Source organism: Protopterus annectens, chromosome 5.part1 (assembly GCF_019279795.1).
Source record: "Protopterus annectens isolate FY-2018-M chromosome 5.part1, PAN1.0, whole genome shotgun sequence".
Classification (NCBI taxonomy): Eukaryota; Metazoa; Chordata; order Ceratodontiformes; family Protopteridae; genus Protopterus; species Protopterus annectens.
In genome coordinates this window covers 172,742,866-172,757,687 of record NC_056736.1, presented here as the reverse complement: position 1 = coordinate 172,757,687, position 14,822 = coordinate 172,742,866, and positions in this window count along the sequence as shown.

Here is a 14,822-nt window from a genome sequence, read left to right as displayed (position 1 = left end):
GGCATTCAGACTGTGAACGGTGATAATGAGGGCTGAAGAAGGATATCAGCCTCTGTGACAGATTCAGCACCTGCACCACCCACCTGTGCCTCACTTTGGCCACCATCAGCATCAGAGTCTGAAGAGATGCTGACATCAGGTTGTGAAGGGGACAGAGACCAACCCCCCCTGGTCACTTGTGATATAAAAGGAAAAGCAGTACATTAATACATGCGCTACTATGCTCTACAGTACTATCTTGCAATACATGTTAATGTATACAATGCTGTCAGTATTACAGACTTGTTTGACCCCCAACCTCATATACCAGGACCCAAGGACATTATTTTCTAAAAATACTTCTGTAATTGCTTATAAAGAATAAGCTTCCTAATCAAGAATTTCATGAGCAACAGTGATGTACACATTTGTTAAAACTCTGCATAGTTGATACATATGACAATCTGTACTGTCCTGAAAATACTGCAAATCTGTCAGTATGGTCACAACTGCAAGGCATACGTATGACTGTAAACCGTGTTCTATTGGTAAAAATCTTTGTGGTTGGCATTCATGCAGACAGCACATTAATCCAGCCAGCAGGCCTGGAATGACACTGTAGTGAATACAATGCACTCTACAGCTGTAACACAACAGTGTTATGCTTACCAGGAACAGGAGCACAGCCGTTTCTGATTCCTGACTGTCCTGTGAACATTTGAGGGAGAGGTAATATAAACTGCAGCCCATGTTGCACTATAACAGGCTACTACATCGAAATATCTCACATTTATAGTACATACTATGTTAATTGGTATGTTGGTCACAATCTGAGCATGAAATTCAAACTGCAGTTAACCTCTTCCCCCCATAAAGATACCTGCCACCCACATAAAACTATGTAAACCCTGACACACTGAGTGCTTTTCCAACTGATCATACCTGAATGCTCCTCTTGCAATGAACTGGTGGCAACCACATCCACGACATACCATGTGATGGATGCCTGGGAGCTGTCCTGCATTCCTAGGTTCACCAGGAATTCCTCATTGTCTGAGTGATTGTTCTGCTGCAGGCCCTCCACTGGTGACAGCACAATCCCTGGCCACATCTGCTTCCCTTCTGTAGGTGGCATTTATCATATCAGTGGCATGATGTTACACCTGCTCATATGTCCTGCTCCGGTGACTAATTGCATTGACATTGCAAACCAGGTCAGCCCACAATGCTTCCCACTCTTCCCTGTTTGTCCTTCCCCTGGACAGCAGGACCTAGTAATGTTGATGCAGGGCATCCAGGATAATGTTATGTTCTGACTCTGTAAAAGGGGCCCGGTGTCAGGGATACATATTTCCTGAAAGACAACAAAATGGGAACATATGTCAGGATTGCATACATGGGAGTATAGTATGTAGAGATACAGCAATAACAGATGGCTACCAGAAGTCACTGCTTGGTTACACATCTCATATTCAACATCATGCAAGCAGTACTCATGTATTTCTGCTTGTGCCATGACAGATCCTGTTGTATGATCACACAACCAACACAGCAGTCCATTAAGTTGTGGCCTGTATGTGTAACCCCCTTATAATATTTAAAACTAGCAGTGCCACACAAATAGCAGTGTAGTATTACCACCCCTATCAAAAGGAAATTTCCAGGACAGTGGTATACCTAATTAACAAAGAGCACTCTACCTGTATTGTACTTTAGTTCCTCTGCAGGTGTAACACACCTGCAGATCAATGACATGTCAGCAGTACAGTTCCAAGCAAGGCTTACTGCTGTAATCCACATCCTCCCTAAGTATATGGGCACATATGCATCATGTTGGAAACAAAATGGTTGCATATCTGATGGAGTGCAATACTCCTCTGTTGAACAGTACAGATATATAAATATTGTGCCAATGAGTTGACCATGCAAAGTAACTCTCATACACAATGCTTCACCTAGCTAGCTGTTCGCCTTTTTAACATGGTTCTCTACTAGCAAGTGATGCCCTCTGAACCAATCTGTGCTTCTGAAATGCTAATTGTAGCCAACACAGCTGGTTTGCAGTATAATCAGCCAATCACATGCAACCACTGAACAAGATATAAAGCCTCAATGTAGATTACAGCCCTTTTCTCATATATTAGGTTGGAAAATAGTGGGGGACAGATACTATGTCATGGCAGACAGAATGTCTGCAGCAGCTACTATTTACATACAAATGTATGTGCTGCAGGCTGATGCTGAAGGTTATGCTGCAGGCAGTATGTATATGCAAAAAGGGTGAATACTTTGCAGAACAACAAGCTTTAAGAGTTAGTATGGGACCTGTGGCAGTCATGTTGTATAGGCAGAGCCAGATTGTGAGTATCCACCCTACTGAGTAGTAAGGTATGTGTGTCATGTAAGTCTGTCAGCCAACAGTATCAGTAAGATAATGTAGAGTGAAATACTTGGTGTTTCCTAGAAAACAGGTAGGTGTACATTAATCATGATGTCACACAGTTGAACACCTGCCAAGTCTCATGTTATGCCATGGTAGCCCCCTACTAAGTGTTTGCTGGAGACCCTTGCATCTAGCTCAACCTCCATATATGTATGTTACTTGTGCAGTTGTGGTTGTGTATGATACCACCAGCAAAGCATTGTGGGCTGCAGTGTGATATTACTGGGCCGCAATTTCAGTACACACTTCATCATCCTCTGTGAATTCGGGCTACTACATTACCTAACAGTATTTGCATTTTATAGTGCTGTACTAGGAGTAGGTGAGCGTGGTCCTATCTGTAAGCGTTTGTCCTCTATTATATAGATGCAGACATTCCAACTGTACTGCTTTGGGTGGATAAATAGGTGATGAGACAGACATGCATTTCACACTTTATAATATTGATGGCCACATACATATATTTTCATTGGTAGATGCAGCTGTACTTGAACCCAGAAGCATGTGTACCAAAAAGTTATATTTTAATGCACTTTACAGACTGAGCTACAGAGTCACTGTTATAGTAGGTGAATTTTTACATGTTGTAGTTATCATTCCACGGTTATCTACTGTTAAATACTGCACTTACAGGTATTATTATGTGTATGGCTTTAGAGTGATATATTTGTATACCAGAGTCCCAGTTAAAATCCTCCCCGGGATTCATGAAGCTCGGCGCAAGGCTGGCGTAAGGGCTGCGCCGGCGGTGCAGTGAATAGCTGGCGTAGTAGCGCCATATGCATAGTAATGAGAGTGCGCCGCAACCACAGACACGTGCGTAGTGTACGTGAGCGAGCCCAAGTAGGATGCGTCCTGAGGCGTGGCTAAGCCGGCAGGCGGTGAGCAACCTAATGTGCTGACTGCCACGGTCCGCCCATAATAGTAATGGCAGCAGCCAGGGCCCGTGCAGAATGAAACGCACGTAGAGTATGCAACATAGTACCCGTCCCAACTAAACGGAGAAGCAAATACAACCCACGAAGCCCTAAGTGTACCCGTCCAAGGAGCAAAGGATACGCTTAAGACCGCGTTTGTCCCACAATGCACCGTCAGTGGTCATACCCAGAGAAGGTGTACCACAGCATGTCAGCGCGCCGCACCGACATAGGAGTAGCGACTAAGGTTACCACCTGTCCCACTTTGCGAGGGGCAGTCCCTCTATGGGCAGTTGTGTCCCGATAAAAAATATTAAAAATGGCAAATGTGCTAAGATTGCAGGACATAATGATATCCCATATTTAATGTAATGGTTGCATGAATTGGTTATTTCTGTAACTGAAATATCTCAATGTCACAAGAAACAGAATAAGCAACCAAACTGCCACAACAATAAGCTTTTATTTAGGCAAACAAGTGAAGTTCTATGCTATATAGTGACTGTGTGTATGTGTTGGCCTGTAAAATCAGATGTGAGACCCGAAAATATCCCACCTTGGCAACTGGAAAAGGTGGCAACCCCAGTAGCGACATGGGCATGGTCACCAGGGTTACCAGCTGTCCCAATTTGCCATGGACAGTCCCTCATTGGACAGTTGTGTCCTGGCAAAAATCGAAAAACTGGCAAATGACCTGAGATTCCCTGCCAAAAATATTCCCGCAATATACCTGTAATAGTAGCATAAAACATATATTTTGTATATGAAACACATACATGGCATAAGAAACTGAATAAGGAACCCAAATGCTAACAGAATAAGCGTATAGTATGGCAAACAAGTGAAGTTCTGTCAACTCCACTTGCCGTGGGTATGTGTTGTCCTGCAAAATCAGATGTTTCCACAAAACATGTCCCACTATGGGCATTGGAAAAGGTGTCAACCATAATGGTCACAAGCAGTAGTGAGAGTACATAGCCGGGTAGCTGTGTCGACACAACAACAGGAAGGAACCAAGATACCTTAAACACAGGCAAACATGTGCATAGCAACATATCCCACACCCAGCAACGTGTCTGTCATACACAGGATGGCGTATGTTTAAGTGTAATATCCAGAAGCAGAACCCATGCATGCAGATGTAATACACAATGGGCTCATTGTAGCATGTAAGTCCCACCCATGTACACCTGTGCACCCAAACCAGCTAGCATCCTTGTGCAGCTATACACCTACACACAATGTGCATACCTGAAATGTGGTAAGAAGTATGTGTTAGGCAGTGCCACGGGCAAATCATACCCACATGTCACCAACCCACCCCAGGTACAGATATGGAAATGGCTGCATGTGAATGTGTGTGCAGAATGTGTACATCCGCATGTGGTATGTACCCGTCCAAACCATATAGGTTTGCACACGCCACGGTGCACATAACTGTACACATGTGGACAAGTCGGGTTGTTGAACTACCGCATCGATGATTAGCTATGCAGAGAAGTCAAACACATATAGCGGAACATGTGCCTACCAAACAGGATGTCCTAACAGGGTGCTACAGGCAAAGAAGGGGAAGGTGGGACATCACATGTGGAGAGTAGCGTTGCCGGACGGCCAAATACACACGGTCAAGGTAAAGGACGGAACAACATGCATATGGCCGGATGGATGTTGTTAGACAAATATATATAGAAACACACAGGAAGTGCCAGTTTAGAATCAAAATACTATATAATGCATTGAATTGTACTGTACAATATGGCAGTAGAAATGATCATGCATGTAATTGGTGAAGCTAAGCTGTAGTGTGATCGAATTCTGACCCTGGCAGTAACCAGTACAGCAGGCTTATGTCTCTCAGCATTAATTATCTGCTGGGTTACAGAAAAATGAATGTATGTACATGCATAACATCACCCCTTCCCCTGAGGAGGATGGCCTTGTGAGCACTATCGAAGATAAGAGTACAACTCCTTACCAGAGAGACAAAGGAACGTAGTAAAAAATGAACTGACTACTGTATCGGAACAGTCCAGGGTCCTTGAAACAGCTACAATCACAGAAGGACACTGTAATTGACCAGGTGCCTTGCAAGGCTGTGTTATTCTCATGGGAAAACATTTTAAAAGCACGACCTCAGCACCCACGTATGTATAGACTATTGCGGACCATAGTGATGGAAATGCCCTGTGACCGACCACGCCAGTAAGGTGGGCAAAAGCTGATTGTAAACACTATATAAAGAAATTGCTTACTGTATAGAGTCAGACAAAACTCTCATACTTGGACTGTATATTATATTGCCTGCCTGTGTACACTACTAAAACGTTGTGAACCCGAGCTTCCTGTGTTATTGACTGTCACTTAGAAAAGCCTACTGATCACTACAGTCTGGTTTTAACAACTTATTTAACATTGTGGTCCTTCTTAGCCGGAATTCCCTTGGTAAGCTACAGGTCAGAGTGCATGGGTGGTTAGACATCTGCGCAGGAGAATTTGCCTAAATGGTTCTTCTTGAATGAAAAGACCTCTGACTGAATTGTTATGTGTAAAGAGGCTGTCCACTGTCTGATCTGTGGCTGAAAAGCGGAAAACTGGATCCCAAGAAGAAAACGTGCAGTCATAAACAGGAGGCTCAGGTAAGGAGGGTTTGTCTCTTTGTGTCTATTGTAGATCAGGGACCAGACTACATTGTATTTCTGTTAACAGTTGTGATAGCAGGTCGAAGACCAATCCAAATAGTGTTAAATCTGGACATAGATCAGGGGAACACAGAGTAGAGTAAATAGTCATTGTAGACACTACAGTGGATACAGGGAAGGAGATACCACGTGGTACGAGAGAAGGGTACGTAACAGTCGTGTAGAGGATATGCGAGATTAGTGCACAAACAGATCATGTGATCCGCGTTTGACGGGTGACGTGAAGTATATGCAATCGCAGAGAGCACATAATGTGAGATATTCTGCAAAATGGGGTAATAAATATGTCATTGATGGTATATTACACAAAATATCGTTACTGAAACATTGGAATCTCTGAAAATGTGATGCAGATGTTCTAGGGTAACCACCTGTCCCACCCTGTGAGGGACAGTCCCTCTTTGGCCAGTCGTGTCCTGCAAACAAACCGAACAAATGGCAAATGTCCTGATATCTCAGGACAAAGATTTCTCAGATATCTTTTCAAATGGTAGCATAAAACAGTAATTTTGTATCTGGAACCACACAATATCATAATAAACAGAATAAGTAACTGAAATGCTACAAGAATTGGTAGCTCTCCTGGCAAAAAGTGAATTCCTGTCCTATGTACTGGCCGTGGGTATGTTTTTCCCTGGCAAATTACACGTTCCAAACACCAATGTCCCACATTGTGCATTTGAAAAGGTGGCAGCCCTAAGATGTGCAGGCGACAAAACAGCGACAATTGGGTATCCGTCAAGCACATAGGTGGATTGAGGTAGTGAACCGAAGGGAACAGAACACTAAAAATGCGAAAGCATCATACGTACACAGAGAAGATCATAATACAGTAGTAGCGACAGCCCCCCCCACCCCCCTACCACCTCCGATACCACATCCAGGATATGAAGCAGGAGGGCAGGCTAGTCCCCACACGTTACCCTGTGGCAACAGAGGTATCACAACGACCAAATGTAACAGAAGCTATTGAAACCACATCCTGAACTCATAACATACCTAGGGACACTCGAGTAAGAAGACAGTCACTAGAACAGAGTGAGGATATCTGTCAATTAATTGAAGTACCGAACCCTCATGCAGGACAGGAAGGCCAGGACCCAACTCCCTTAGTGTATAGACCGTGGACACCAGAAGATATCTGTAAAGTCACAGAGGGAATTCCCCATCTACAAAGTAATCGCTATTCACCATGCAATACCCCTGTATCTTCTGATCGGAAAACAAAGGGGGAATGGTGGATGGTACAGGATTTACAAGCTGTAAATCATGTAATAATACCTAGGGTACCGATGGTGCCAGACCCACACACAATATTGAATGCTATGAACACGCCACAGAAGTATTTTACCATGGTACATATAAGCTATGCTTCCTTTGCAATGCCTATACATCCAGATAGTCCGTATTGCTTTGCATTTACATTCAGAGTAACAGATGCAGCCATACCCGGCTATCGCAGGGATACTGTGAAAGTACAACGACATTCCCACAGGAGATGGCTAGCTACATTCCGGTGTTTACTCCACCCGGGGCCAGTCAAGTTCTACTTTATGTGGATGATATTCTGCTTACGGCCCCTACCCAGCATCAATGTATGGAAGATACAATAGCATTATTGAGATATTCAGCAGAACAGGGACATAAATTAAGCAAGCATCAATTGCAACTACAGAGAATACAGGTCAAGTACCTGTGATATGTGGTATCCAAGGAGGGTAGAACATTACATGACGATAGGAAGGTAGCAATTTCACAAGCACCCAAGCCAACTACCAAGAAGGGAATGAAGTCCTTTCTGGGCCGACTAACATTTGTCAAAGCTGGTTACCAAACAATGCTTTGGAATCCACTCTATTGTCTGCCTTAATCTTTAATACACCTATGGCAGCACAACATATACTACACTGGATTCCAGTAGCAGAAACAGCTTTCTGCAGACTAAAACAATTGATAGCTTCAACATCTGTATTAGGTCTCCCGAATAATCATAACACATGTTGTCAGACTGTAGATTGTAAGCGGAGATATATGACGTCAGTCTTGATGCAACAGCATGGAAGTAAGCAACGCTCCATAGCTTACTACTCATTGCAGTTGGACACTGTGGCATGGTCAGTGCCAAATTGTGTACAGGCAGTTGTTGTAGCACCCATGGCAGTACAGGCCCCGGCCTTAATGTTATTATTCCACCCTCTCACTGTGAGAATGTCTCATGCAGTTGCGATCATTCTGCTGCAAGAGAAGATAGCATTCCTGACCCGTGCTAGACATTTGTCTTGTTTGACCATACCACTGAGTCAACCTCATATGGTGATTGAACGTTGTACAACATTAAACCTATCAACGTCACGTCCGACACCTGTGTATGGCACACCACACAGTTGCCTATATGAAATGGATGAAATAACTCCACACAGACATGATATCACTGATATACCCTTAGATGATGCAGAGGTGACAGTTTATGTGTACAGATCATATAGACAGAGTCCTACAGGAATGAATCAAGTAGGTTATGCAGTAGTTATTGATAATGGAATTGTAGACGCCCAACCCCTGCAGCATAACGTGTCTGCTCAAGCAGCAGAATAGATAGCTTTAACACGTGCTTGTACTCTAGCGAAAATCTGATGTGTGGACATTTATGCCGATAGTCAGTATGTTGTCTGTACAGTGCATGTTTATGAGCAGCAGTGGAAGAATAGGGGAATGATAACATCCACCGGTAAACCGATTAATCATGCGCAATTGATCTTGAATGCATTAGATTCCATTCAGTTACCCACTAAAGTAGCTAATTGTAAATGTGCAGGTCATAGAAAGCAACAGGATAAAAGTAGGAAAGGTAAGGCACGAGCTGATGCAGCTGCAAAACAAGCAGCCTCACAGTTGGAAAGTGTCTGTTTGAATGAGGAATGACAATCCTCAGACATTCTAGATGTAGAAATGTTACAAACAATGCAAACATCAACTACGAAAACAGAAAAGCCGACGTGGGTATGATGAGGAGCAATCCTTGAAGACGGACTGCACATATCCACAGTGAGAAAGCCAATATTAACGTCTAATGTATTCAGATATGTGGCTTTGTGGAGCCATGGGTAGAGCCATGTCTCAACAGGGGGGATGGTACAGTTGGTTAACAGAATACCCCTAACATACGGAATTAGGAACCACATACAAACATCATGAGCAGCGTGTCACATTTGCAGTAGACATCATGCACAGGGAGCATTTAAACCGAAGGGAGTGAGTTTACCTACACCACCATAACCGTTCCGTACTATTTGTATGGAGTTCATACATCTGAATAAATGTGAAGGGAAGAAATACTGTTTAGTGATCACACATATATATAATCAAAATGGGTAGAAGCATTCCCAACCATGAATCCGGATGCAGCAGCAGTGGCAAAGGTGCCAGTAAAATAAAGTATCCCTAGATTTGGCATACTGTAAAGAAGCTACAGTGACAATAGAACACATTTAGTGAACCAGACAATCACACAACCTGGGGGATTAACTTGTATTTCCATGAATGTAAATTGCATGTACAACCCACAGTCAGCATGACTGCTGGTGCGGTACAATGGGATCCCGAGAAATAAGTAGAGGAGGTTGGTGGGTGACACCCAGACGAGTTACATTTGCTGTCTACCTCTAGCATTGCTGAGCATGACAACAGTTCCAAATGTAAAGTGTTGCACCCACTTCGAAGTAGTATGTGGAATGGCATATTATGTGCCAGAGTGGAAAGCTGTCATGCCTGCAGAGCCGGAGGTCGATGGCTCATTAGCAGGTGACATGAGAGGATTGTTAACCAATAACACTGTTTTGCAGTTAAAGTCTTTTACAGATAAAGAGCAAGCGAAGCCGGATGCATAGCTGAGACCAGTATCCTGTGTGTATGTCACTGTTATCCAAAGAACATAATTGCCAAGTGGAATGTGTGAAGGTCTGTACCAGCTACTGTTGGCAATGCCTACTGCAGTAAAGTTTGCAGAGAGGTCGTCCTGGGTTCACCTCACAGTTTTCAAACCGGTAAAGGATATCAAGTCTGATTTACATCTTGTAGCTGATATACCATAGAGCCTGAATCACCCGGGCCAGACTGTATAACAATACAAAGCAACCCCAAAGACATTTTGTTTACTGTCCTAATGATTATACACCTATTAACCATGTTTGTGTTTACTTTACATTTGCTGGGACCTTACCTGCATATAACTACACGGATACAAATAGTGATACGTGATGAACTGGCCACAGAGTGGCTTCCACACTTCAACACATACCTAGGCATGACGTGTGCATGTACAGACTATGAACATTTTAAATTGCTGTGTTTGTACTGCCATACCTACATCATATGGAGGACTTCCGATGTATGTTGTCCCCTTGGGGATAGATTGAGACTTGTGAATATGTACACTTTGATACAGGTTCTGTGAGATCACAGGACAAAGTGGCACTGTACTTACCTGTTACACAAAATGTAATTGTATGTTGTGATAAACATGATACAGTTCAAGTTGGTGGGAGTATTTGTAACATAACTGTGTCTTACAAATGTCATATAACAGCCAAAGATCACAGTACTACTTGTAGCACCATTCATTATCTGTATTGAAGCTTCATGAGAATAACGTGGAAGGATGTGCAGAAACATCCTGAATTGTTTAAACAGTCCTCTGTTATAGACAGGAAAATGTTACATGCAGAGGTAACCCGCATCAGTAGTAAAGTAGAATATTGTTATGTTGTTTGTGGGAAAAAAGCATATCAATGGTTACCTGAGAATTGGTCCGGCAATTGTTATTTGGGTTATCTGGCTCCAGTCACATGACATACTGCACAATTGCCTCTGGTGAAACGAACTATAACACATATAGCTCGAAGAACTGGGAACACAGTCGAGAAACCTACTAATCCAGTGGGTGAAATGGAAGCTGTTCTGAAACTCCAGTCTTCTGCAAGAGATAAAGGAATATCGATTCATATGGACTTGAGTGACAGCGTCATAACCTGGGCTGGAACACTCCCAGCTTGTGGAGTAGTGAAATCAATCAGGGAACAGAGGAAGTTGTCAAAACCTGTCGGAGGACTGATCAATGTGACTTTCCGCTCTTGAACTTGTGACTGATGAACTGGATGCAATGAGAACTGTTGTGTCACAAAATGTAATAGCGCGCGACTGCACCCTGGCGGCGAGAATTGGTCGGCGCTTATTAAAGAAGACCGCTGTGTCCAAGTACTACATAAAAGACCGAAATCAACGCCCACCTAGAGGTAATACAGCAGGTGTCATCCATGGCGGAACCAGGCCCAAACCCACTGACGAACCATTTCCACAAACCATTTGGTGGATGGGGTTCAGTCATACTGAATATCATGATTGCCATTTGTGTTGTTCTGCTCATATTGGGAGCATGTGTCTGTTGTGGGATACTTTGCATGTAAGTATTAGTCAGGGACTCTGTCGGCGTATCTGTACCCGAGACTATGTATCAAGACCTGTAGTGGTATTTGTCAATACAAAATGCAATCCTTCTTGAAATGTACAACAAATTACTTGCCTAGTTAAACGTTCCAGAGAGGAAGAGGCTAGGGAATGAAATAATGTTGTATATGTTTCTGGATAGAATAGAAGCAATCAAAGGAGGGAGAATGTTATCAAAATACATATTTAAACATATATATGACGTGCTACTTTAGAAGCAAATAGTGTATAATGCATATTATTCTATCTTACAATATGGCAGTAGAGCTTATCATGCATGTAATTGCCTGTAGTGTAGCTGCAGTGTGATTGAACCCTGACCCTGGCAGTAACCAGTGCAGCAGGTGTATGTCATTCAGCATCAGTCATCTGCTTGGTTAGAGAATAATAAATGTATGTACAGGTATATCTGTCATCCTTCCACTGAGGAGGATGGGCTTGTGAGCTCTATCTAACACAGAGTACAGCTGCTCACCAGAGAGACAAAGGAACCTAGTAGGAAATGAAGTGACGACCGGATCTGAACAGTGTTGGAACCGTGACAGAGCAGAATTTACCGAAGTACATTCTAATTGACTATGTGACTCGCAAGGCTGTGCTATCCTCATGGGAAAACATTTAATAAGCATTACCTTAGCACTGTTGTAGGAATACAATATTGTGGACTATAGTGATGTAAATGCCCTGTGACTGACCACATCATTAATGTGTGAAAAGATGATTGTAAACACAATACTCATACAGCTGTAACATGTATAGAGTATAACAAAACTCTAAACTTGTACTGCATAGTTATTTGCCTCCTGCTGCACAGTAGTAAAACGTTGTTAATCTCAGCTTCCTGTGTTATTGACTGTCATTTTGAAAAGACGAATGAGTGTTACAGTTTGATTTAAACAACGTAATTGACAGATGTGTATGTTCTAGCATGGGAATAGGTCAAGCCAACATCACAATGTCCATGTGTACCACATACAAACAGCCAGTAACACGCAGTAGTAGTGCATGAAGGCATACACGACTGTGGGAATAGTACAGGACATATGGCACATGCCAAGTGCAGATGCATGACACAAACCCCAGGATGGGTGTCCCTGCAAAGAGGAACATGTGCCAACCACACCTCCCACAGATGTACCGCCAGTAAAAACACATGCCAAACACACAGAAACACTACCGTCCAACACACGACTGCAACGGATCCTGGCCAGACACCAACATGAAGCATGCACAAACAGGGACTTGTGTAATGTTTGCCTTAACACCCCCCATAGGCCAAAGAAGAATAGAATGGACATATGCATGTAATGTTGTGAAGGATGTGTGGTAGTCCTCAGTATCACAGTGTTAGGGACACAGATACACTGTCATCACCTGTGACGTATGTGCACTGTAGACAGCATACCTGCAAGTAATACAGAGGACAATCATGTGCCACAGAAATATACACTGGAGAAAGAGGATAGGGGATAGACAAGTGTAAATGTGACAAACTATGAATATAGGTTCATACGTCCATAGGTACAGGGTAGGCCATCGTCCCAGGTTCAGCCATAACCCTACACCATAGTTAGGATGACTTTGCCAACCTTCTGTGCTTCAGATAAAATACTCATGATATTGCTGTACCTCCGTCAAGCAGTGATAATGATGTAATCCCTGGCCTATACCTGCAATTCTCCATCCAATGGACAACATACCCGCGAACAAGGCTAGGAAGGATCTCTGTCTCACATGTACTGTGATGTAGATCCACAGCATTGTGAGTGTCTGGGTGATATATGTGTCACTCAAACACATCCCATTAATGACCGTGACAAGGTTCATGTCACCTGCCCTTGTGGTTCTGAGGGATGCAGATACAGTAGGTGAAGCATACACATGACATATGGGGTAACATGGCCTCGTATGTCAGGCACAGGTCAACACTAAACAACAGGTATGTGACTTAATGGGGCAGGGGTCCTACAAGTGGGTCAGCATTACACAAATCGATGTCATCCCGCATCTGTACGACAATTAACCTATGAGGCCTTCCCAGCTGCTGTAGGTGTATGGTCAGATACAGTCTGAATGGGGCAATATAGTAAATCATAGGTGTAACACGTAATGGGTACAAGGAGACAATGACCTAGCCTGATGTAGATGTGAATCCCTGCACAAACAGGTGGGCAATGTAGAAGTCCCACAGAACCACGATAGCAACGTGTGTGTTGAACAAATGGTGACCGACAAACTCTGTCCCCTGATCCCTGGTAATCACCCCTGTGCTCAGTGGACAGCCACCTATATGCTGGACAGGGGTGACCTAGTACTTCTCGACAGGTATGATGTTGCATTACTTAGCATTTAGCTGTGGGACATGTCCCTGACAGCAGATATGCATATCTGGGAGGCCCCTTCGAAGGATATCTGTGTCAGATGTCCGTCCCACTATGGCACCTGTTTTGCAGTCATCTACAAACAATGTTGCCCATAACACCCCTGTGTGTGCCTGTACCGTGGAAATGTAGATGTATGACAGGAGTGGATCCAGAGAAGGGCCCCATGGGACACTACTTGCGACAGGCAGTAGGTCTGACATGCTGCCAGAAACTATGACCGTGTGGGTTGTGTCACATAGACAGTTTACAACACATTCTGTGATGTACGTGTTCACATCCCAGCCAATGGGTTTATCAACGATACCTGAGGGGGGTAATGTGATGAAGGCCTTTGCCAGGTCGAGGTAGGCTGTATGGACTGCAACACCCCCATCAATGGCCTCGGTGACTGTCCCGAAAATGTCAACCATGCTTTAAAGGCAGGAACCGCCCCTGAACAAGACAAACCGTGTTGGATGCAAAGTATGTATGTCCCCTATGCGTTCATGTATGAGCCGCAGTATGATCCCTCCCCATGTCTTTGCAGATAGGTCTCCTCATGGTAATGGGACAGTAATAACCAGGCTCAGTGGAGGCATTGACCCTGTGACGTGGGACTACAGTTGCCATGCGACACAACCTGGGTACGTTACCTGAGGTGAGGCTACAAAGAAATAGCTGTCCTAACTGTGGGTCTAATTACTCAATGAGATAGTGGAGTACACAGTCGGGTCACCAGCTGGTCTCATGGATGCTATGTCCACTACCCTGGAGAGAGCATGTCCCACCTGTGTGTCACAGAACATTTGGTGACCACAAACCGCTGGTACAGACATCTCCTCATGTGTGGGGGAGGGTGTGGAGATGTCCTCACTGGATTTGTCAGCCCGTATGTTGGCAATGTGTTTTTGGAATG